General features: G+C 43.2%; 1 protein-coding gene and 1 long non-coding RNA gene across 6 annotated transcripts in view; one reads left to right on the top strand and one right to left on the bottom strand.

Annotated features, from left to right (window-relative positions):
- The window catches only part of LOC112261465 (protein Smaug homolog 1), a 113,498-nt gene that overhangs the window by 5,049 nt on the left and 82,470 nt on the right, over positions 1-25,979 (top strand). The window contains exon 1 of one of the 4 annotated variants that reach the window (XM_024436801.2): positions 21,048-21,955. The exons of the other annotated variants lie outside the window; for them this stretch is intronic. The gene's annotated coding sequence lies outside the window, so the exon portion shown is untranslated. Of the gene's footprint in view, positions 1-21,047; positions 21,956-25,979 lie in introns of those variants that run through there. 4 annotated transcript variants of the gene reach the window in all.
- On the bottom strand, positions 22,420-24,310 carry LOC121847720. Of its 2 annotated transcripts, none has more exons than XR_006084533.1 (3): positions 23,887-24,310; positions 23,202-23,651; positions 22,420-23,099 (listed from the first exon to the last, which is right to left on the bottom strand). It is a non-coding gene; the product is annotated as an uncharacterized LOC121847720 (long non-coding RNA). The 2 variants fall into 2 exon arrangements; XR_006084534.1 differs by having other exon boundaries at positions 22,421-23,099; positions 23,943-24,308.

Raw genomic sequence — 25,979 nt, 5'->3', positions numbered from 1 at the left:
GGAAGCTTTTGAAACTCCTCTGACTTCATTAGGAACCATACTTCCACTAGGTGAGCCTGAATTAAGGTACTTGTACCGACGTCAAGTCAGACATTTTGAATGAGCGTCACAGTTTCTAATTCTAATTAAAATCAATGACCTATTTTGTACTAATCTGCCTACACACGCATCATTATTTTGTTTTCAAGCTTAGGCTTGTGCAAGGCTAGTTCTTTATTCCAGCTTTGAGCAGGGGTTGGAACCAGTTCAGGAAACAGAACGGAACCTGTAACGAAAGTAATTCATACTGTTCTGGAACATAACTGTTATTTTAAAAGCAGGGGAACTGGTTAATAGCATTATTTTACGTTCCAGGCATTTTTTTTCCTAGTCCCACAACAAAATGCAAGAAAGCGCCTATGCAAAGCCACTCCGTCACTCAAACATATTCCAGTGTCTAACCTGCAAGCTGAAAATCTTTTCCTGTGCGTGTTTAGGCAAGTTAAGGATACTATAGCTCAGTTATCACATTTCATGTTGGATTTATTAACTACAAAAATGTAAGACGTGTTTTTCGTTCTGGTGCCGCTCTGCACACACAAGTTTGTTAGCTAGCTAGCTCAAAGAACATATAAAGTTCCTCAATAGAAGCCGTTCCTCCTACTGTCGGTATAGTTCTGTGGGCCTATTTCCAGTAATGCATGTACATAACAAGATGCCCAGCGCTTCAAGCCTCCTCCTGAACCCTCTCACTCTCTTCCCCACACGCAACATTTCAGTCACATCTTGCGCCATAGGCTACACTTCTCTGTCCGTCATGCATGTAAACAACTAGCTTGCTTGCTCTAGCCACACTGGTGGTGAAGTAATTTAATGAGCTAAATGTAAAAACCTGTTGATGTCACGGGTTAAAAAAATAACAATATACACCGGTAGTTTTTTGGGGTTCGAACCAGTTCAGAATTTATTTTTTGGATTGGAAAATTGTTGGTTCCAACCCCTGGCTTTGAGTGCCATGTAGAGTTTTGTATTGCATGGTTTATGCAGCCAAGTGTTATACGAGTTATCACCAGTGGACAGGTATGGATTTCGGGAGACCTAATTTCTTGAGAATTCAACACAGCATTCTGCAGTGAGTGATGTGTTAAGAACCCACAATCCAACACAGCTCCATTTTGCAGCAGATTGTCAGAGACGGTCTATGTGATTCTCCCTCCCACTATATTTCGGCCCCAAACCCTTTCGATTTAAACCTTGAGCTGCTGACGCAAAGCTTCTAGGTTGAGACTAATGGAACAACTGAGGGGTACCCCGCCTAAGTTACGATTGCGGAAACCTTCCAAGTCACTCTATCCCCTTTTTAGCAGTTGTGTGTGGTTTGACCAAAGGTATGAATGGATACTCCGTCAGCACTTGGTGCCTGAGACTGCGGCATGTAATATTCAGGCTCCACCCTCTGTCTGGACAGGTGAAACACATTGTTAACCTCATTGATGACTAGGCAGCAGACGCAGACCACAAACCATTTGGTGTTTCCCTATATAGTTCCTACCCTCCCTCCCTCCTGAGGCAGCTGGCCATTTTTGGAGGCATTAAACAGTGCATGTCATTGTATACAGAGGCTTGGGCGCCATCCAGTCCCAACTGTGTGCCGGCACTGCTGAGGCATCAAGAAGACAAGGGAACACAAAGCACTAGGCACAGCACTCATGACATGGGGTTGGCCAGGGACAGGACTGTATAACAGCCTTATGGGGCCCACTATACAGTATGTGATGGAGACATTAGTGCCATCGATGTAAATTCAAGCGATTTGATGTAGTTGGACAAACTGGGATAGACTATTTTAGTGGAGGATTTAGCACTTGGAAAGACGTGCTTGTCACAGACTACACCCACCCCCACAACAATCTCTCACGGCATCGCTGCCAGCCACATCCTTCTCCCCTCACTGAAAGGTGTCAGCCTAGACCAAGCGCCCCTATAGTCCATGACTCCTCCCTGACAGAGCTGATTGGCTGACACAGGGTCACTCTTGTGCTGTGCCAGGATGACATCAGCAGGCGAGTCCAAGCCCACGGCAGCTGTTTCCCGTGTGATGAGCACAAGAGGGGACTTTGACTCCGGTAGCTTGTTAGTGACATCACTGGTTCCCTCCAGAGACTGGAGCAGGAGTAAGTGTTGCTTCCTTCCCTCTCATAGCCCTAGCCTACGTTTGAACCAGGGCCCCTCTGAACACGTCAGACAACCTCAAAGCATCGTTACCTATCGCTCCACAAAAGTTGCAACCCTTGAAGAGCAAAGGAAACAACTACTTCAAGGTCTGAGCGAGTGACGCCACCAATTGAAACGCTACTAGTGTAACTGGCTAGCCATTTCACACCAGTTCCACTCACCCCCTTTGACCTTAGCAACCACTGATCTGGGTCAACAGCATCAATGTAACAATATTGCTTCTGTCCCTTTCCTTGCCGCAACCTGGGCTGGAACCAGGGACCCTCTGCACACAACAGAAAGTGTCCCCAGCGAGAAACTATTGGTCATTCAAAAAGGTGGACCTAACAAGAGTCACTAACCACAACCAAAACGTAACAGGTCAAGTTTTAAGAGGGGTTCTGAAAGACACATGGGGTGTCCACTAAAAGTTGAATAGCAACAACAGCTTGGATCTAAAAGACACCCACCATGAGAGCCCACTAAATTTGCCAAGATGCAAACAGAAGAAAAACCCACACCAAAGAAGAGCAAATCCAAACAGGGAAGGTCCGATAAAGGATTGCTTTTCTAGAAATCAAATAGGGAGAGCCAACTAAAAGTGTTAACATCTCTCAAGACAACTGTCGCACTGTGCCAGCCACTGTTAAATATCACCTGGGCCAGCACAGGTGACACACCTTCTGCCTAACGCGATGGACAACCAGCACAGGTGTAACACATACTGACTAACGAGGTGACACTAATCTGTGCGCCCCACGTGCTAACGTGCTCCAACAGATTTGTTTTTGTTTAAGGTGGTGTCCTGCAACAATGTCTCTCAGCAAGCTCAAAGGAACTCTGACATTATATCCAAACATGAGCTCATTTGAACTTAAACCAAGAGATTATTGAACAACTTCCCACGCTGCAAACAACACAAAAGGGACCCATTCATCCCAGTCTTTCTCAAACTCAACTCGGTAAGCTCTCAACATAGACTTTAAATTCTAATAAAATCTCTCAAGCACCTTGAGACTCTGGGTGGTAGGCACTAGAGGGGCAATGGTTAACACCCAATTGCTGTAGCACTTACTGGAAGACTTTTGACATGAAATTCAAACCTTGGTCTGATTGCACTATCTGCGGAAGTCCAAACAATGAAAATAATTTAACCTGGGCCTTAAAAGTAGCGGTGTGTAGGTAACCCGAAAAGAAATACATTACAACCAATAATGTACACTACCATTCAAAAATGTGGATTCATTTAGAAATGTCCTTGTTTTTGAAAGAAAAGCACTTTTTTGTCCATTTAAAATAACATAAAATGGATCAGAAATACAATGTTAGACATTGTTAATGTTGTAAATGACTATTGTAGCTGGAAACGGCAGATGTTGTAGCTGGAAACGGCAAAAAATGTTTTATGGAATATCTACGTCGGCGTACAGAGGCCCATTATCAGCAACCATCACTCCTGTGTTCCAATGGTACGTTGTGTTAGCTAATCCAAGTTTATCATTTCAAAAGGCTAATTGATCATTAGAATCCCCTTTTGCAATTTATGTTAGCACAGCTGAAAACTGTTGTGCTGATTTTTAAAGAAGCAATAAAACTGGCCTTCTTTAGACTAGATGCAGATCTGGGGCATCTGCATTTGTGGGTTTGATTACAGGCTCAAAATGCCAGAAACAAAGCCCTTTCTTCTGAAACTCATCCGTCTATTCTTGTTTTGAGAAATGAAGGCTATTCCATGCGAGAAATTGCCAAGAAACTTGAAGGGGCGACTTCGGGATGCTGGCCTTCTAGGCAGAGTTGCAAATAAAAAGCCATATCTCAGGATGGGCAAAAGAACACAGACACTGGACAGAGGAACTCTGCCTAGAAAGCCAGCATCCCGGATTCGCCTCTTCACTGTTGACGTTGAGACTGGTGTTTTGCAGGTACTATTTAACCTGTTGCGACGAGCAATCCCGTATCCGGGAACGCAATTATAGCCTCAAGCTCATTACCATAACGCAACGTTAACTATTCATGAAAACCTCAAATGAAATGAATTAAATATATTGGCTCACAAGCTTAGCCTTTTGTTAACAACACTGTCATCTCAGATTTTCAAAAAATGCTTTTCAACCATAGCTACACAAGCATTTCATAAGCTGTTTTCTAAGCTGTGGTAATGCCACAGTAGCCAGCCCTTGAAAGGGAACATCTGTCAAAGACTGCTCATAGTAATGTCTGGAACGGAGCTATTGGAATGGCATCAAACCATGTGTTTGACGTATTTGATACCGTTCCACTGATTCCGCTCCAGCTGTTACCATGAGCCCATCCTCCCCAATTAAGGTACCACCAACCTCCTGTGGTGCACACACACAGACCTGCGTGGTTATCTAACCTCAGCTGCGGAATCCGACTACTTTAACTTTCTCTGTTCTCAGCAGGTACGGAAATCGAGCTTTCTTCCAGAGAGGAAAACAATGATAATTCTTCTCCAAATGATTGAGGAAGGGAGCTAGGTCGGGGTACAGTGTGTAGGTGGAATGGGCCCCAGCCATTTCCTTAAATAGAGCTCTGGGGCTTCTCCAATTGGACCAGACTTCAGGCTCACATTCCGGGCATAGCTGCGACTATGACATTCTGAGCCACACAAGTACGTAGTCCGCCAAAGGGGCAGCTTCCAACAGGTACTGTGGACTAGAATTGCAGTCAGGGAGTGCGGCTCCCCCCTATCTTATTGATTTTACAGTCACCGCACAGACTTGTTTGGTTACTATGGCTCAGCTCTAGACCCTCCTCCACATTACCAGGGGGTTTAATTTTATTTTATTTTATTGAACTGTATTTTTTTCAGGGGAACCTGTTGAGACCAGGGTCTCATTCACAATTGTGCCCTTTGAACAGCAATACAACAATTTGAAATGATCACTAAAAATCGAATAAAATAAACTACACATTACAGAATCAACACTACAGCTTCAAACACCACAAATACAATTATACAACACATTCGACATTAAAGTCCTAAACTACCCTAGATCCACAAAAGAGAGTCAAGATCTAGTTTTGTATTCTATTCCAAAAGATGGGACACTAAAACTGAAGGCAAATTTACCTAGATTCGTTTGGACTAGTGCAACCTTGAGAGTTAACCATCCCTGTGAAACGGGCTTGGTATGTCATATTTTAACAGTGAAGTCAGGTAGGTTGGATGTTTTTTTTTTCAGCAGAGCTTTGTAAACAAAATGGAGTAATGAAGTGATCTATGCAACTTTTAGTGGTGACGGTGGACAGGAGTGGGGAGAGCAGAGGATATGATACCCCACAAGACATGCCACAAGTCTCTTCACAGTCCCAAAGTCCAGTCCGGAACAGACTACATAGAGCCATGACTACATGGAACTCTATTCCACATCAAGTAACTGACTCGGGCAGTAAAATTATATTTAAAAAACAGATAAAATAAACACCTTTATGGAACAGCGGGGACTGTGAAGCAACACAAACATTGGCACACACACACACACACGATAACATATGCACTATACATACACATGGATTTGGTACTGTAGATAGTGGTGGAGTAGGGGCCTGAGGGCACACAGTGTGTTGTGAATGTAATGTTTTAAAATTGTATAAACTTTCTTAATTTTGCTGGACCCCAGGAAGAGTAGCCTTTGCTTTTTATTTATTTATATATTTCACCTTTATTTAACCAGGTAGGCAAGTTGGGAACAAGTTCTCATTTACAATTGCGACCTGGCCAAGATAAAGCAAAGCAGTTCGACAGATACAACGACAGGGTTACACATGGAGTAAAACAAACATACACTCAATAATACAGTATAAACAAGTCTATATACGATGTGAGCAAATGAGGTGAGAAGGGAGGTAAAGGCAAAAAAAGGCCATGGTGGCAAATTAAATACAATATAGCAAGTAAAACACTGGAATGGTAGATTTGCAATGGAAGAATGTGCAAAGTAGAAATAAAAATAATGGGGTGCAAAGGAGCTAAATAAATAAATAAATAAAATACAGTAGGGAAAGAGGTAGTTGTTTGGGCTAAATTATAGGTGGGCTATGTACAGGTGCAGTAATCTGTGAGCTGCTCTGACAGTTGTTGCTTAAAGCTAGTGAGGGAGATAAGTGTTTCCAGTTTCAGAGATTTTTGTAGTTCGTTCCAGTCATTGGCAGCAACTGGAAGGAGAGGCGGCCAAAGAAAGAATTGGTTTTGGGGGTGACTAGAGAGATATACCTGCTGGAGCGTGTGCTACAGGTGGGAGATGCTATGGTGACCAGCGAGCTGAGATAAGGGGGGAGTTTACCTAGCAGGGTCTTGTAGATGACATGGAGCCAGTGGGTTTGGCGACGAGTATGAAGCGAGGGCCAGCCAACGAGAGCGTACAGGTCGCAATGGTGGGTAGTATATGGGGCTTTGGTGACAAAACGGATTGCACTGTGATAGACTGCATCCAATTTGTTGAGTAGGGTATTGGAGGCTATTTTGTAAATGACATAGCCAAAGTCGAGGATTGGTAGGATGGTCAGTTTTTTACAGGGGTATGTTTGGCAGCATGAGTGAAGTATGCTTTGTTGCGAAATAGGAAGCCAAGATTAGGATTTAACTTTGGATTGGAGATGTTTGATATGGGTATGGAAGGAGAGTTTACAGTCTAACCAGACACCTAAGTATTTGTAGTTGTCCACGTATTCTAAGTCAGAGCCGTCCAGAGTAGTGATGTTGGACAGGCGGGTAGGTGCAGGTAGCGATCGGTTGAAGAGCATGCATTTAGTTTTACTTGTATTTAAGAGCAATTGGAGGCCACGGAAGGAGAGTTGTATGGCATTGAAGCTTGCCTGGAGGGTTGTTAACACCGTGTCCAAAGAAGGGCCAGAAGTATACAGAATGGTGTCGTCTGCGTAGAGGTGGATCAGAGACTCACCAGCAGCAAGAGCGACCTCATTGATGTATACAGAGAAGAGAGTCGGTCCAAGAATTGAACCCTGTGGCACCCCCATAGAGACTGCCAGAGGTCCGGACAGCAGACCCTCCGATTTGACACACTGAATTCTATCAGAGAAGTAGTTGGTGAACCAGGCGAGGCAATCATTTGAGAAACCAAGGCTGTCGAGTCTGCCGATGAGGATGTGGTGATTGACAGAGTCGAAAGCCTTGGCCAGATCAATGAATACGGCTGCACAGTAAAGTTTCTCATCGATGGCGGTTAAGATATCATTTAGGACCTTGAGCGTGGCTTAGGTGCACCCATGACCAGCTCTGAAACCAGATTGCATAGCAGAGAAGGTATGGTGAGATTCGAAGTGGTCGGTAATCTGTTTGTTGACTTGGCTTTCGAAGACCTTAGAAAGGCATGGTAGGATATATATAGGTCTGTAGCAGTTTGGGTCAAGAGTGTCCCCCCCTTTGAAGAGGGGGATGACCGCAGCTGCTTTCCAATCTTTGGGAATCTCAGACGACACAAAAGAGAGGTTTGCCAGCAGCTAATGGGGATCCATAATAAATACAAATGAGTTGACTGTCTCTTTCTCAAATTGTTTCTTGATTCCTTGCATCCTCTCGCCACCTTTCTGAAAACGCACTGGAGAAGAAGTCGTAGCCCTTTACACTTGTACCCCTATACGAGTTGAAAATGTACAGAAACATGCTATAAACGAGCGCTCAGGCTCTTTGCTTCACAGCACTGTATGGGTTTTGACTGAAAGCCGTTCTGAATTTGAGCACGTGACAAGAAGTTGCCTCCATCCCTCCCACTAAGTAGGCAACTTTTGCCAAAGAAAATGTTTGTCTGAGTGGGAAATTATGTGAATTTAAGAGGACTCTATCTATTGTGAAAGATGAGACGTTTGAGGATTCTAATGAATACCGCTTTGATGTCTTTCATGCAAGCCAAATTTCCAAATGTACACTTCACATTTTCATATCATAAAACTCATGTTATATACGGTGTCAGCATTTATCACTTTGATTTACAGTTCCAAGGTGACATGGCATCATGTATGTTGTTCTGAAAACAATGAGCCTATTTTTGTCTATTGTGAAGAAAATTTGCTGCGGAGAATGCACCTGAATGCACGCCTTTCTATGCACACAAATTACGATCTGTTTCACTGAATTGCCCTGTGAAAGCCTAACACAATAAGATCATATTTGATAATGTAGCTAGTCATGTTGGCAATAAAATAAGCTTTCAAATGATGCCCACCTGACCCTGATTGCGATTTTATAATGGGACGTTTTTGGATTGTGTAAACAGTAATTTTGTGATGTGGGGATGCAGGGCTGTGTTCCAAACAAAACAACTACAGGTGTGCTTGCTATAGCTAGGAGAGCTAAAAAGAAAAACACCGTTATAGCAGAGGCGCAGGTAGAAATTGCTGTGCGGCTGGGCCTGAGTAAAAGTGACTGGGGCAACATTTTCCAGCAAAGTACCCAGACATCAGTGGTGTAGTTGTGGAGCATGGAGAAGTGGGTAATACACTACATTGGCCAAAGATTTCCCAAACGGCCTGTCTGGCAAATGAAAGGCACCGTGTGTGTGAAAAATTTGAGTTACCTAAAATTAATGTAAATGCGAAATACATCCACCATGGTATCCAGAATGAAATAATAGACCTAGCCCTTTTGGTTGATATGTTAGGCAAAGGGACCAGATGCAGCGGTAAGAAAAGGAACCGCTTTTTTTGTACCTGAACAGGATACTCAGAGTTATTAACTTCACAGCAGCTGAAGGCTTGGATGCTAGTCGCTGCTGATTCATCTCTGTATTGTGCGTTATGCTAGAGGATATTTATGGTTTACAAAAAAAGGTTTAGGCTACATTAAATTCCATACACCATGGTTTCCACATTACTATTGTTGTAGGACTTTACTAGGCTGAAGTCTTTGCAGGCCTAGGCTATTTTGTCTATAGGGGAAATGGTGATCGCTACCGGATCGAGTCAGGGCCCTGGCCTAAACCTCATATGTCCCTAAAGCTCTTCTAGTGAGAAGCAAAATAACGCGGCTAGGCTAAACTGTAGAACTCATGAGACTTGGGAATAAATGTACAATTCTCGTTATGAATGTGAATTCAGGAGTCAGAGGACACAGAGTGGAGTGCGGAGCTGTCCGGTGCTGAAATCTTTGATCCGGTTTGGTGTGTTCAGCCAGCACCGACCAAGCCGCATTACCTGCATGTGTGGTGCTGAATAATATACGCATATGCTATGGTTTCACTCGCACTTTTCAAACCCATACTGCCAAATATTTCACGGGAATTGTGTAGGCTACTTTGTACATGATTTCTCTTGTACCACACTACTTTGATAAGATTTGGTAAGAAGTGAGTAAATGCAATGTGCACTGAAAGAACGTGGGTATACAGTGTACACCTGCGTATAAACTCTGCTATACCAATGCCCAACATATTTATGTGAAAATTGGTGTAATCACATTGCATTTTGCATAAAATGCAAATTAATTACTTAAATCATACAATGTGATTTTCTGGATTTTTGTTTTAGATTACAGAACTCTACATGCTTCGTAAGTAGGAAACACTGCCGATTTTGCAGGTTATCAAATACTTGTTCTCCCCACTATATGTGGTGTCATTACGTCATATACAGTTGAAGTTATATACATACATGCATGCATTCCAGAAAATGGCATGGCTTTGAAGCCATTGATTTGAGTCAATTGGAGGTGTACCTGTGGATGTTTTTCAAGGCCTACCTTTTAAACTCAGTGCCTCTTTGCTTGACATCATGGGGAAATCAAAAGAAATCAGCCAAGACCTCAGAAAAATAATTGTAGACCTCCACAAGTCTGGTTCATCCTTAGGAGCAATTTCCAAACATCTGAAGGTTCCATGTTCATCTGTACAAACAAGTTTCACAAGTATAAACACCATGGGACCACACAGCCATCATACCGCTCAGGAAGGAGACTCGTTCTGTCTCCTAGAGATGAAGGTACTTTGGTGCGATAAGTGCAAATCAATCCCAGAACAACAGCAAAGGACATTGTGGAGATTATTTTGTACCTGTTTCCTCCAGCATCAATATCCACAGTCAAACGAGTCCTACTTCGACATAACCTGAAAGGCCACTCAGAGGCAAGTAAGAAGCCACATTATCCAGAACTGCCATAAAAAAGCCAGACTACCGTTTGCAACTGCACATGGGAACAAAGATTGTGATTTTGGGAGAAATGTCCTCTGGTCTGATGAAACAAAAATAGAACTGTTTGGCCATAATGACCATCGTTATGTTTGGAGGAAAAAGGGGGAGGCTTGCAAGCCAAACGACACCATCCCAACCGTGAAGCACGGGGGCGGGCAGCATCATGTTGTGGGGGTGCTTTGCTGCAGGAGGGGCTGGTGCACTTCACAAAATAGATGGTGTCATGAGGAGGAAAATTATGTGGATATATTGAAGCAACATCTCAAGACATCAGTTAGTTAAAGTTAAAGCTTGGTCTTCCAAATGGACAATGACCCCAAGTATACTTCCAAAGTTGCTTATCAGCAAAATGGCTTATGGACAACAAAGTCAAGGTATTGGAGTGGCCATCAAAAAGCCCTGACCTCAATCCTATAGACAATTTGGGGCAGAACTGAAAAAGTGTGTGTGAGCAAGGAGGCCTACAAACCTGACTCAGTTTACACCAGCTCTGTCAGGAGGAATGGGCCAAAATTCACCAAACTTATTGTGGGAAGCTTGTGGAAGTTTACCCGGAACGTTTGACCCAAGTTAAACAATTTAAAGGCAATGCTACCAAATACTAATTGAGTGTATGGAAACTTCTGACCGACTGGAATGTGCTGAAATAATTCATTCTCTCTACTATTCTAACATTTCACATTCTTAAAATAAAGGGGTGATCCTAACTGACCTAAGACAGGGAATTTTTGCTAGGATTAAATGTCAGGAATTGTGAAAAATGTAGTTGAAATGTATTTGGCTAAGGTGTATGTAAACTTCCGACTTCAACTGTAGCTACGTTATATAGGTATGCACGTCAGCTTTTACATCGGTTTTGCACATCGGGGCGTTAACCTGTCTAGGACACACGCTCTGCTAACGGACCCCCCCCCCCTCATTTAGCCGAAAGGTGGCGCGGGAAATGTAAAAATATTTTTATGAAATATTTAACTTTCACACATTAACAAGTCCAATACAGCAAATGAAAGATAAACATCTTGTTAATCTTACCCATCATGTCCGATTTAAAAAAAAAAAAAAAATTTTTTTTTTTTTTTTTTTTTTTTTACAGCGACACATTTGTTAGATCACCACCAAATCCAAAAAAACACACAGCCATTTTTCCCAGCCAAAGATGGTCACAAACGCAGAATTAGAGATCAAATTAATCACTAACCTTTGATAATCTCCATCAGATGACACTCATATGACATCATGTTACACAATACATTTGTGTTTTGTTCGATAATATACATATTTATATCCACAAATATCGGTTTACATTGACGGCATGTTTCAGAAATGCCTCCAAAATATCAGGATTAATTACAGAGAGCTACATCAGATAACAGAAATACTCATCATAAACTTTGACGAAAGATACATGTTTTGCATATAATTAAAGATACACTGGTTCTTAATGCAACCGCTGTGTCCGATTTTTAAAAAACGTTACGAAAAAAGCATACCATGCAATAATCTGAGACGGAGCTCAGAAGTAAATATATTTCTCCGCCATGTTGGAGTCAACAGATATGAAATTACATCATAAATATTATCTTACCTTTGGTGATCTTTCATCAGAATGCAGTGCAAGGAATCCTAGTTCCACAATAAATCGTTGTTTTGTTCGACAATGTCCATTACTAGTGGCCAATTAGCTGCATTTGCTACCACTTTCAGCTCACGTTCCCAAAAGCTGGCGCTGGTCCAGGCGAACTCGGACGAAAACTTCAAAAAGATATATTCCAGGTTGAATAAACTGGTCAAACTAAGTAGAGAATCAATCTTCAGGATGTTATTTTCATATATCCAATAACGTTCCAACCGGAGCATTCGTTTTTGTCTGCAGTCTAATGGAACGCAAGTGATATCAACAGACAATTGCGCAGCCAGGACAGTGACTCATTCCCCTCCCATTCGGTCAAAATTCACACTAGGATGTTCATTCCACTTTCTACTGAATGCTGACATCTAGTGGAAGGCGTAGGAAGTGCTAACAGATCCATATCTTGTTTGGAAGTGAATAGGCGATGACTTAAAATTCAACCCGCCTTCAGAATTTCCACTTCCTGTTTGGAAGTGGAAAAGATTGCCTGCCCTATGAGCTCTGTTATATTCACAGACATAATTCAAAAAGTTTTAGAAACTTCAGTGTTTTCTATCCAATAGTAATAATAATATGCAAATATTAGCAATCTAGGACAGAGTAGGATGCAATTCACTATGGGCACGCAATTCATCCAAAGTGAAAATGCTGCCCCGTATCCCTAGCAAGTTTTAAACTAGATATCGGCCGCTTCCGATATATTGTGCTTCCCTCGTTATGAGCCTCAGAAATTGCAGCCCAAATAAATGCTTCATAGAGTTCAAATAAGACACATCTGTTCAGAGGAGACTGTGTGAATCAGGCTTTCATGGCTGAAGTGCTGCCAAAGAAACCACTACATAAGGACACCATTAACAAGAAGACTTGTTTGGGCCCATAAACATGTGCAATGGACATTAGACCGGTGGAAATCTGTCCTTTTAGTTTCCAAACGCCATGTGGGGTGCTTTGCTGGTGATTCTTTAGAATTCAAGGCACACTTTTTATTTATTTAACCTTTATTTAACTAGGCAAGTTAGTTAAGAACAAAGTCTTATTTTCAATGACTGCCTACCCTGGCCAAACCTGGACGATGCTGGTCCAATTGTGCTCCGCCCTATGGGACATCCAATCACGGCTGGGTGTGATACAGCCTGGATTCGAGCCAGGGACTGTAGTGACACCTCTTGCGCTGAGATGCAGTGCCCTAGAAAGCTGCGCCGCTCGAGAGTCCTTAACCAGCATTGCTACCACAGCATTCTGCAGAGATACGCCATTCCATCTGGTTTGCGCTTAGTGGGACTACCTTTTTGTTTTTCAACAGGAAGATGACCCAACTGTGTAAAGGCTATTTGACCAAGAAGGAGAGTGATGGAGTGCTGCATCAGATGATCTGTCCTCCACAATCACCCGACCTCATCCCAATTGTGACTGACCACCTTAATTCGGTCTTGTGTAGCAAGTTGTGTTTTTTACATTGTATAAAAGCAGAGAAGGAGCGCTATAAAATGGTAAAATGGTACACTGCATTTGAGGAACAATGGGAAAATAATTCTGCTTTGAAAGTTGATAAACTTGCAACCTCACTTTTGAGAAAATGGCTATTTGAATGTTTTGGTACCTACTGGAAAGCTCTTCTTTGTCTACCCCCATTCAGCATCGTTCATACCCTCTTAAGCTTTAGCCCCCACCCAAACTCTGACCATTTTACTTGCCCAAGCAAGACTGGTTAGGCTGTTTTCAGGTTATCCAGAGCATTGGTGATTGTAACTCTGCTGCTGGCAAGAATTTAATTATGCTTCTTTGCTGAAGTTTACTGGCACTGTCCATATTCAACGGGTGTTGAGCATTTGTGAATTCATCAGTTATTCTGCACACTTAAATGAGTGCTCTGAAATTGGAGTAGATGGCCAGACTGAATTTACGAACGCAACCGAAATGCTAACTTGCATAGTGGAGTCTTTTGTTAAGACTGGTAGCTAGCTAGCTAGGTAAACAATGAACCATAATCCCAACTCATGGAACATTTTTGGCTAAATTGGAATTGACCCACTTCTCCAGGCACACTAATGGACACGTGCATAGCATCATATGCATTGTCACTCTCTGGAAAAGCACTCCAGTCAGAAATGTTACAGGGGAAAGGATGTAGCACACTTTTACGTAGCAATGACGCGTTTCCGTTTCCTGTGTGGAAAGCGCGCCGTGAAAGTTTGTAGATTGTGACTGGATGAACAATAGGAGACCACTCTCATGGAGACGCACACACACGGAGACACACGCACAGAGAATGCACTCACTCACTTGCACACAGAGAGCGAGAGAGAGGACGCAGGCCTGCCGGCTCAAGGGCTACTGACAGAAGCAGGTGTTTCCCACTTTGTTGTATGTCCAGCTGAGCTCAATGGATAGCCAGACGCTACTACTTCCGACACCCGGAACAGGATTAGAGGTCATAAATATAAATGGAACTTCAAGAAGGGAAACACACACTTGCAGTGACGGCACCAACACACGTACACTCTTAATTTGGCTCGACTGTTCTCTTAACAAGAGGCGGATAAGAGTTAAGTTACTTCACGTATTCCTTTTAGCTCCCAGTGGAACAAAGAGCCTCAACAGTGATGCATATGTGAGAATAACTTTTTAGCGTGTTCATTTGAGCACCCTAATTATTTATTCTGTTATGTGAATGCAGCCAACATATAGAAGGTTATAATGCTGTGGAAAGGTATGCATCCCGTCCCCATTGTGTGACTACGGTAGCTATGGCTTCCTGCTTGGCTTATGAGCCCTTCCACACAGCCAAGCACGTACCATTATAATGCCAATCTTGCCAATCTTGGTGTTCTCTGGCAAATGAAAAACGTCCTGCAGGTGTTGGGCAGTAAGCACAAACCCCCCCACCTGTGGCTGTGCGGCCCCCCAAAGAAATGCCACCCCACAACTGACCCACCGCCAAACCGGTCATGCTGGAGGATGTTGCAGGCAGCAGGACGTTCTCCACGGTGTCCGTGCCTGTTTCCATTGTTGAATGATTGAATGACACCTGCGTCTTGCTGCAAGGCAGTGCTTGAAGAGCTGTCATGTTTCTCTCTCGCTTTCTCTCTTGGTCTCCCTCTTTGCTCCCCTTTCTCACAATCTCTACCTCGATTGCACGTGACAGACGTGACAGTCTGGAGACACCGTGGAGAACGTCCTGCTTCCTGCAACATCCTCCAGCATGACCGGTTTGGCGGTGGGTCAGTTGTGGGGTGGCATTTCTTTGGGGGGCCGCACAGCCCTCCATGTGCTCGCCAGAGGTAGCCTGACTGCCATTAGGTACCGAGATGAGATCCTCAGATCCCTTGTGAGACCATATGCTGGTGCAGTTGGCCCTGGGTTCCTCCTAATGCAAGAAAATGCTAGACCTCATGTGGCTGGAGTGTGTCAGCATTTCCTGCAAGAGGAAGGCATTGATGCTATGGACTGGCCCGCCCGTTCCCCAGACCTGAATCCAATTGAGCACATCTGGGACATGTCTCGCTCCATCCACCAACTCCACGTTGCACCACAGACTGTCCAGGAGTTGGCGGATGCTTTAGTCCAGGTCTGGGAGGAGATCCCTCAGGAGACCATCCGCCACCTCATCAGGAGCATGCCCAGGCGTTGTAGGGAGGTCATACAGGCACGTGGAGGCCACACACACTACTGAGCCTCATTTTGACTTGTTTTAAGGACATTACATCAAAGTTGGATCAGCCTGTAGTGTGGTTTTCCACTTTAATTTTGAGTGTGACTCCAAATCCAGACCTCCACGGGTTGATACATTTGATTTCCATTGATAATTTTTGTGTGATTTTGTTGTCAGTATATTCAACTATGTAAATAAAAAAGTATTTAATAAGAATATTTCATTCAATCAGATCTAGGATGTGTTATTTTAGTGTTCCCTTTATTTTTTTGAGCAGTGTATATATAACACACACACACACAAGTGAAGGCACACGTGTGCATACCCACACACACTCACTCACTCATGATACTTTTGGGAGGACTGCCCTGGCTGCTGCTATGCTTAGGAACTGAGTCAGCCCAGTATGTTTGAACTGGTCTCGCGCTCGCGTGCTCTCGTTCCCTCGCGCTCCCTCACACACTTTCAATATTCTTTAATGGCATGAATAACAACATTTTCCCAAAGCAATATTAGGCAAGTGTTCTTAATGTTTTGTACACTCAGTGGTATATCTAATACAAAAATGTAATGGTCAACGTTCAGAATCTAATACAATAAAAATGCAATTATAAAATGAAATTGATAGGTGGTATTTACAGTGCATTCGGAAAGTATTCGGTCCCCTTTACTTTTTCCACATTTAGTTACGTTACCGCCTTATTAAAAAAAAAAATATCCCCTCAATCCCCATAATGAGGAAGCATAAACAGGTTTTTAGAAATGTTCAAAAATGTATTACATAAATGAGGTATGTGTTGTTTTTTTAAGTGTTCAGACCACCTTTGCTAAGAGACTTGAAATTGAGCTCAGGTGTATCCTGTTTCCATTGATCATCCTTGAGATCATTTCTACAAGTAGATGGGAGTCCACCTGTGGTAAATTGTGGTACTGTGGCAAAAATTGATTGGATATGGTTTGGAAAAGACGCACACCTGTATATATAAGGTCCCACAGTTGATAGCTTGGTTTTCGCTCTAACATGCACTGAGGTGAAAGGAATTGTCTGTAAAGCTCCGATACAGGATTGTGTCGAGGCACAGATCTTTGCTCCAGCATTGAAGGTCCCCAAGAACACAGTGGCCTCCATCATTCTTAAATGGAAGAAGTTTGGAAACACCAAGACTCTTCCTACAGCTGGCCGCCTGGCCAAACTGATCAATCGAGGAAGAAGGGCCTTGGTCAGGGAAGTGACCAAGAACCTGATGGTCACGCTGACAGAGCTCCAGAGTTCCTCTGTGGAGGTGAGAGAACCTTCCAGAAGGACAACCATCTCTGCAGCACTCCACCAATTAGGCCTTTATGGTAGTGGCCAGACGGAAGGCACTCCTCGGTGAAAGGTAGTACATGGTCTGATGAAACAGACTGAACTCTTTGGCCTGAATGCCAAGTGTCACCTTTGGAGGAAACCAGGCACCATCCCGACGGTGAAGCATGGTGGTGGCAGCATCATGCTGTGGGGATGTTTTTCCAGAGGCAGGGACTGGGATACTAGTCAGGATCGAGGGAAAGATGAACAGATCAAAGTACAGAGAGATCCTTGATGAAAACCTGCTCCAGAGCGCTCAACCTCAGACTGGGGCGAAGGTTCACCTTCCAACAGGACAACACCCCTAAGCACATAGCCAAGACAATACAGGAGTGGTTTCGGGACAAGGCTTTGAATGTCCTTGAGTGGCCTAGCCAGAGCCTGAACTTGAACCAGAGTTGAACATCTCTGGGGAGACCTGAAAATAGCTGTGCAGTGATGCTCCCCATTCCACCTGACAGAGCTTGAGAGGATAAGCAGATAAGAATGGGAGAAACTCACCAAATACAGGTGTGCCGAGCTTGTATTATCATACCCAATAGGATTTGAGGCTGTAATCGCTGCCCAAAGGTGCTTCAACAAAGTGCTGAGTAAAGGGTCTGAATACTTATGTAAATGTGTTTTATTGTTTCCCTAAACCAGTTTTTGCTTTGTCTTTCTGGGGTATCATGTGTAGATTGATGAGACAAAAATCGGATCCATTTTAGAATAAGGCTGTAACAAAATGTGGAAAAAGTCAAAAGGATCTGATTTACTTTCCGAATGCACTGTATATAGTCTATATACTGTAATGTTAATACATGAAGAAACTTGTGGCAAGTTGTGACATTGTGCTGCTAAGTCGATTACAACAAACCTTGCCCCCAAAAGTATATACATCTTTGTTTTATTGTTCTGTAAAATGTGTAGACATTTTCATTGTGAATTTGGGGAAGAAGATTATAAAGTGTTTTTCACTCTCTCTCCTGACCCACAGTTATGACATAGTGTGTGTCCTCTCTGGCCAGCTGTGTTTTTTGAAGGCGTCCTGTTTCAATTGCCAGACAATGGTGACTAATTCTGTATAAGGTTTTCCTTTGTTTTGGGGCCTTTTACACAAGTCAGGTATTCTGCTAAAGTGCAGTCTCTTTTCAATGTTCGATAGCATTCCATCTTTCTCTGACCTTCAACCTCACTTTGCCAATTGTCGATGTATGCATTCTTATTAATCACCTCCAGCTAAGTTTTGCCCTTGGGGCCAGATAGTTAATGTCAACCTAGTGTTTTGGGGCCAGTTTTGTTAAGGGGTCACTCTCTGGGCAGAGACGTCTGACCAAAATGATCTGTGCTTGTATGACCCTTCATTTGATTGGGCAGGTGCACCCACAATTTGCATGCCCTTTTTCAGTGGGCAGTAGAAGAGTATCCCTTCCAAGCTCTGCCCTGCATGTGTGGTTTTTAGAATTTCTTTGTACATTTACAATGTTTTTGCAAAATTCCTGGTGGAGTTTTTCTGTGGGTGTTTTGTCCCATGATGTATATTTTGACTAATAGTGGACCTGATATTTCACTGCCATACAGAAGGATTGGTTGGATAATGGAGTCAAATATTTTAAGCCAGATTTTAATAGAGGGGTTACATTTGCATTTTGTAGACCTGCCAACCTGCACGTATTTTGCTTACCATGCACGCAATTTGAGGTCAAATTACACGGGTACAAAAAAAATGCACCAACAGACTTCTAGTTGGCACATTGTAGTTTTTGAATCAACTGTTTGAGGCTGGGAGCTGAGCCAAAACACTCTAGATCTCCACTTCCTCGTCCGTCAGTTGACACCACTGATGTGTGACACGGAACACAAACCGTCTGCGCGGCCATCGTGCATAAGTGTATTTTGTCCCCCGCACCAAACGCGATAACGACAGGAAGATAAAAATATTTTTTAAAAACCTGAACCAATTATATTAATTTCGGGACAGGTCGAAAGCATTAAACATTTATGGCAATTTAGCTAGCTAGCTAATTTGTCCTATTTAGCTAGCTTGCACTTGCTAGCTAATTTTTCCCATTTAGCTAGCTTGCACTTGCTAGCTAATTTTTCCCATTTAGCTAGCTTGCACTTGCTAGCTAATTTTTCCCATTTAGCTAGCTTGCACTTGCTAGCTAATTTTTCCCATTTAGCTAGCCTGCACTTGCTAGCTCATTTTTCCCATTTAGCTAGCCGGCACTTGCTAGCTCATTTTTCCCATTTAGCTAGCCGGCACTTGCTAGCTCATTTTTCCCATTTAGCTAGCCGGCACTTGCTAGCTCATTTTTCCCATTTAGCTAGCCGGCACTTGCTAGCTCATTTTTCCCATTTAGCTGGCCGGCACTTGCTAGCTCATTTTTCCCATTTAGCTGGCCGGCACTTGCTAGCTCATTTTTCCCATTTAGCTGGCCGGCACTTGCTAGCTCATTTTTCCCATTTAGCTGGCCGGCACTTGCTAGCTCATTTTTCCCATTTAGCTGGCTGGCACTTGCTAGCTCATTTTTCCCATTTAGCTGGCTGGCACTTGCTAGCTCATTTTTCCCATTTAGCTGGCTGGCACTTGCTAGCTCATTTTTCCCATTTAGCTGGCTGGCACTTGCTAGCTCATTTTTCCCATTTAGCTGGCTGGCACTTGCTAGCTCATTTTTCCCATTTAGCTGGCTGGCACTTGCTAGCTCATTTTTCCCATTTAGCTGGCTTGCACTTGCTAGCTCATTTTTCCCATTTAGCTGGCTTGCACTTGCTAGCATGCTTTTGCGGCACAGTCGATAGCGCGCTAGATTTTGGGCTAGAAGGTCGAGGGTTCGGAGTCCTGCCCCCTGCTGTTTCTTTACAATACCTTGGATTTATCGAACGTATGCATCAAATTGTACACGTAGACTTGACAGAAAGTAGCTAAATGTGGATGTTGAATTTTTGTTGCACACACATATCCAGTAAAAGAAATGTGGGATAACACAATAAAAACAGTTTGACTGTAGAATTTATTTACATGTTTTATTCATTTATTTGCCAAGTATATTATTTATTCGATGAGTCTAATATAATTTCCCTCAAATGCAGTTTTGGAGCAAAATGTAATAATAAATAGTCAAGATAGTAGACTCTTTCAACAATGAGACCAACGTTGAGGAAGGTGGTCTTGATCGCGCTGTTGGGACCAGCCCCGCCGACAGCGCAGGTCTGTGTAGGTCCAGAGATGGTTAAAGTCCCGAAAGCAGGCAGGGGAGTTCCACCGTCTCATTCAAGAGCATCGACTGTTTGGAGAGGAATTCCGAAGTTACTTTCGTCTGGACCAAAGCCAGTTCGATCACCTGCTGCAGATGGTTGGAGCCAGGTTCGCCCGGATGGATACCAACTGGAGTTGGTGGATGGAGTCCATCAGCACAATTAAACGCCTGGCAATTTGTCTCAGGTAAGCTAAATTCAAGTACATTTTAAATCCTTTGATACCATAATTGATTGATATTTGATACATTGTTTTTATGTGCAACCTAGCTAGCTAAAGGGCTCTCTAGCTTTAATAGTCCATATTTGACATCAATGTACTTTTACAGAATGTTCATTAGGACTATACCTTTTCCCAAAGTTGGTTTATAATCCTTTTTTAATTGTGCAATGTTACCAAATGAAAAAGTTGTGGTGCCTTCTGTCCTGATGAAGGTAGGCAAGTCTTCTCCAGGACCCATTGTTGTTCAAGACAGTTAGTCATTCATTACATTCTTATTGGACTGGCATTCCCTCTTCGAGAAAAAGGTTCCAAGTGTCCTTCTGCTTTCCACATAGGATAACCCTTTTTGGTTCCAGGTATAACCCTTTGGGGAAAAGGTTATACATGGAACCCAATAGGGTACAACCTGGAACCAAAAAGGGTTCTCCTATGGGGACAGCCGGAGAAGCTTTTTTAAGTAGATAGTACCATTCTTTCTAAGAGTAGACTTGGCCTGGGCTACAGTTTATTGATATAGTTAGACTGAATTGTACTGTTTCAAGGCATTGTTAATGATGGTTGAGTATTACAATATAATTAGTAGAGAATAATAAACAGTAATGAGGTAGCTATACGAGTAGATATAATATGTGGGTGGAATTCAAGTTACACACAATACTGATAATTATTTAGAATTATATTTTAGATTCTTGGCGACGGGACTCCTACAGGACCATCGGATTCAGCTTCCGAGTTGCACGGTCCACGGTGGCAGGCATTGTCCCCTCTGTGGCACAAGCCATTTGGGACTGTCTGGTTGGTGAATACATGCCTGTCCCCAAGGAGGAAGACTGGAGGGCCATCACTGCTGAGTTCCTGGAGAGGTGAAATTTCCCCAATTGTCTTGGCTCCATTGACGGGAAACCTGTAGTAATCCAGGCTCCACCGTGCTCAGGTTCGCAATTCTACAACTATAAGGGTACATATTCAGTTGTACTCTTGGCTGTAGTAGATACCATCTATTTCTGTGTTGTCGATGTTGGTGCTTACGGCAAGGGAAGTAATGGCAGGACCCTCCGGACTCTGCCTTCGGCCAGGCACATCAGGATGGCACCCTGGAGATTCCACCACCTGCATCACTCCCTGGGGCTGAAGACCTGGGACCTGTTCCCCTCGTCTTTGTCGGCGACGTGGTCTTCCCTTTGAGACCCTACTTATGAAGCCCTAGGCTGGATGCCAGCTGCCATTGCCAAAGCCTGTAAGGATCTTTAACAAACAACTGTCCAGGGCAAGGTTAGTTGTTGAATGCGCCTTTGGGACTCTGGCAGCCTGTGGAGAATGTATCGGAGAGTGCTTGGTCTCAGCCCCTCAAATGTCGATGCATGCGTGAAGGCCACGTGTTCTCCACAACTACCTCTGCGGAGGTCATTCCAGGAGCAGCTCTGGATGGAGATGGGCACGGCAAATGGTCACCTACCTGATGTCACCAGGGCAGGTGCCAACAACGCCCCCAGACAGGCACTCCAGGTGAGGGAGAAGCTGACCACCTACTTCTCATCGCCAGCAGGTGAAGTCACATGGCACTATGCCGTGGAGTGAAACTGCTGTTTTAAGAGCCCCGTAACAAACAGGTTATTTAAAGAACCATCTACCGTTGTCCATAAAATTGCATTTTTTTCCCCCAGATTACTTTATGTATCATTCTCTCTTCATTTGGAAGTTATATTCAAGTGAAATTTGGGAGTAAAGACCACACCTTAACCCCTTCCCTCTCCCATTAATGTCAGTATTATACACACCTGGCATGGTACATCAGATGAGCGGGAGCACTAATTAAGGTTATACGACATACAGTTAGTATGATAAAGGGTAACGTAGGGTCCATATAAATAGTACAGTTTACCACCTGTTCACTGGCCTGACAAAATACAGGTGAAAAAAAAATTAGGAAGAGTGTTTTTACTTTCTTTGTCTTAGGTCTGCAAAGGTGTAGGGAAGAAATAAGCAGAGTAAGTCTAAATGAGATATTAATAAACCATTTAATAAGTATTCAAGTACAGGAAAGAACATGACAGGTATGTGTGTTGTAAAAATATATATTTTTAAATTAACTATTGAAAGAGGTGTGTGCGTGTGTGTAGCCCTGTAATCTGTAAGAGAACAACAAGAGCATGTATTTTTGGCACAATTGCAGACAGATACAGGGACTACTCAAAGCCTAGATGTAGTAGGGGAACTTCAGACATGGTCATAGAGAGAGAGCGGGCAGGGCACTGGAGATCTGAGGTACAGAGAGGAGTGGTGTGTGTCTCTGGGGAAAAAAATAAAATAATGTGTAGCCATAACACAGCTAAACAAACATGGCTCCTGGACGTCATGGACCAGTCGATGGAACATAACTTAACAGTTTCAACACCCTGGTTTTCAAGTGGTTTTAAATGAAATAAATATATTCACCTTCAGTCTTGTGAGAGACCAACAAGAGAATCTGTGAGTTCAATTCAGAAATCTATGTAACACTAATGAATGCTATCCTAAGACTTTATAAACAAATTACTTATGAATTGACTGAATTTGAAAGGTACAATGAGGGAGGTCAAAACAACAACCAGACAACTCCTCTCCTCTTCCTGTCCTTCCTGTGAGCTGGTCGGCTAAATGGACTCAATCTCTGAAAGGGAAAAGAAAAACAACATACAAGCGTAACATAACACCATAAAAGGTGAGATTTATGTTAACTAAAAATGAGTTGAGTGGATCTGGTGGCTGGTACCTCCGATGATGCCTGGTGTGACGTTGTTTCTCTCAGTTTCTCTCCACGGCCACATCCTGTTCAACGAGGACCTCAGTGAGGTTCATAATAATCTCAGGTGGTCCTAGATCCAGAGGTGCTTCCTCCATTTCATTATCCTCCATGGCTGCACCGGTGGTGGTCATACTTGTGGATGATGTAGATGTTGTAGAGGGTTTCACTCCACCGGTGGAGGCGATGGTCGCACTTGTAGATGGCGTTGAGGGTCTTGATGCACCGGTGGCGACAACACTTGTAGAGGGTCTGGCTGTAAAATTGCCACTCGTTGCCCTAGGCTCAATAAATGGATCCAGAAAAGAAAATGTGGCAGTAGTGCCAAGGCTGCTGGCCTGAAGCTGCTGACCCAGACTTCTTCTCTTTCTCTCTGATACCTGTCCCTGAGTCCTCTCCACTTCCTCCTACAGTCGTCTTCTGTATAGACATGAACATAAGCCAAACCATTACCTAGCATAACTATCGTTAAAGATAGCTATCATGGACATGTCACCTACTGTACACACACACACGGTTATCTGACCAAATTATCAGGGGTACAGTAGTATCTACCATTTCTATTACTATTTCTGACACACACTCTCACTCTTTCAAATATGATTATTTGGCAAAGTTATTAGGGGTAATTTATTTGACTTTCTTACACACACACCTCATTGGCTAGGTTAGCTAGCTAGCTATCTAGCACAAGCTCACTACTAAACTAACTTGGCAATCCTACTATCGTGGACACGTGTCTCCAAGCAGCATTTTTTGTGTGTTTATGTCCCTGTAGCTATCAGCAGTTGTGTAAAAAATACACGGTTTTGAGGATTTTGCGAAAATGATTCTCTCCTCCATGTGTCCAACCGTATGCGACCATCTGCAAAAGATACCTGCATCCGTATAGTTGCCTAGCTGCGTAAAATGTTATGCAGCAGTGATGCAGGGACACAGTCGGTGTGTTCGAAGCGTAATGCGTCATTACGATGAAAGTAGTTAGCTACAGCGTTTAGTCTACTATAACTTGCGCCTCGATCACACCTACAGTATAAAAATGGTACACATCATCATCTGGATATGTGTGCAATAAAAGTTCAGCATTCACCTTCTGCTACCTTTTCGGTCAAGCCGTCTATTCATACAATATGATGCTTATGTTTGGCAAATCCGACACATGCACCACACAGAACACACTGCAACTGCCTCTGCAACCCAATGCAGCATTCAAATTGGAAATTAACGTACTTCTGGTGTACCAAAATGCATTAAAGCTGTCTGTGATCAAGGTATAAGCGATAACACATGCTATGATCTACGCAATGGTGGTAGTAGTAGGAGCAAGCGCGTTGACGAGCAAGGAAACATGCTGCGTTACAGTAGTTCAGTGCGTGCCGCTGAGTGGATGGAATAGTTCCGCTAAATGTTCCGCTAATACCGTCCTTCACAGAAAGTTATGTTAGACTGTTAAAGAGTAGTAGGCCTATGTTAATTAATCAGCTCTCGATCTGTCCGCTTGATATAGCTGTATGTCAACAGTAGGCTGCTAATGATGTGATAGGCATGTTGAATGAATGGTACCCTAGTAGTCAGACCTAACTTGATGGATTAGGTTGGAGATCTGTAATAAGATCGTACAGGTCTAGTTCAGTCAGTTGATTCAGATTCCAAATAGCCTACAGTAAACTAGACTACTACATTGCATCCATTAACTTAATTATTCAACATTTTCACACCAAACAAAATTAAGAATCCAGTTTACGTTTTCACTAGACTATCCAAAATTAGATTAATTAGAATAATCTTTACCCCTAAATTTAACCTAGAAGAATGTGTCATTTGAATCCACCTCAATTTTATTTATGATCAAACACGAGACTTCTGTGTAGGCTTATTTGGCTACATTGTTTGATATAATTTAAGACACTGGGTTACAGGAAATGGCAGTTAGAGATTTTTCAAAATCTTCCTGACCCCCTCGAACTCCCACCGACCCAACCTTAGGCCTACGTCAGAAAATCTTAAGGAGGCCCCGAGTGTACATTTTAAATGTGTTTCTAGTTAGCTACTGATGAGCAGCCTATTACCAACTACCTATAACAGTTTATAGCCTACCAGTCTTCTGCCGACATGATTTTTAGGCTAAAAAGGTGCATTTGCCTAGGATTTAAGCAGTGTGGGTGTCGTACACGCACCGTCGTGGGGCCGGTGAAGCCGCGCTGAAGTGGTACTCATACAAATTCTTTAAGGTTGGCAGGTCTGCAACGGGCTTTTAGCAATGCTTTCACTGGCGCCGCATTCAAGGAAAAACAGTCTTGTCTGCACTGTCCTAAGTGGCAAAGTAGCTAGCTAGCTACCATCTACCAAAATGGTTCTCACAGAAGTAGACTTGTACAGCAACGACACAGAACGTACTACATACATTATATATATTTTTTAATGTATTTTACCTTTTCTTTAACTAGGCAAGTCAGTTAAGAACTAATTCTTATTTTCAATGACGGCCTAGGAACAGTGAGTTAACTGCCTGTTCAGGGGCAGAACAACAGATTTGTACCTTGTCAGCTCGGGGGTTTGAACTTGCAACCTTTCAGTTACTAGTCCAATGCTCTAACCACTAGGCTACCCTGCCTCCCCATACTTCCCCTTCCGGGAACTCTCCCTACCCAACCGTAGGCCTACATCAGCACCACCTTATCAGAAAATCCTAGGGTGAGCCCCGGGCAATGTTCCCTCTGCACAGCTCCCCCAGGACTGCTGCGCAGA

The sequence above is a fragment of the Oncorhynchus tshawytscha genome, linkage group LG11, assembly GCF_018296145.1.
Source record: "Oncorhynchus tshawytscha isolate Ot180627B linkage group LG11, Otsh_v2.0, whole genome shotgun sequence".
Classification (NCBI taxonomy): domain Eukaryota; kingdom Metazoa; phylum Chordata; class Actinopteri; order Salmoniformes; family Salmonidae; genus Oncorhynchus; species Oncorhynchus tshawytscha.
The sequence above is the reverse complement of the archived record's forward strand: the minus strand, read 5'-3'. Positions and strand labels throughout refer to the sequence as shown.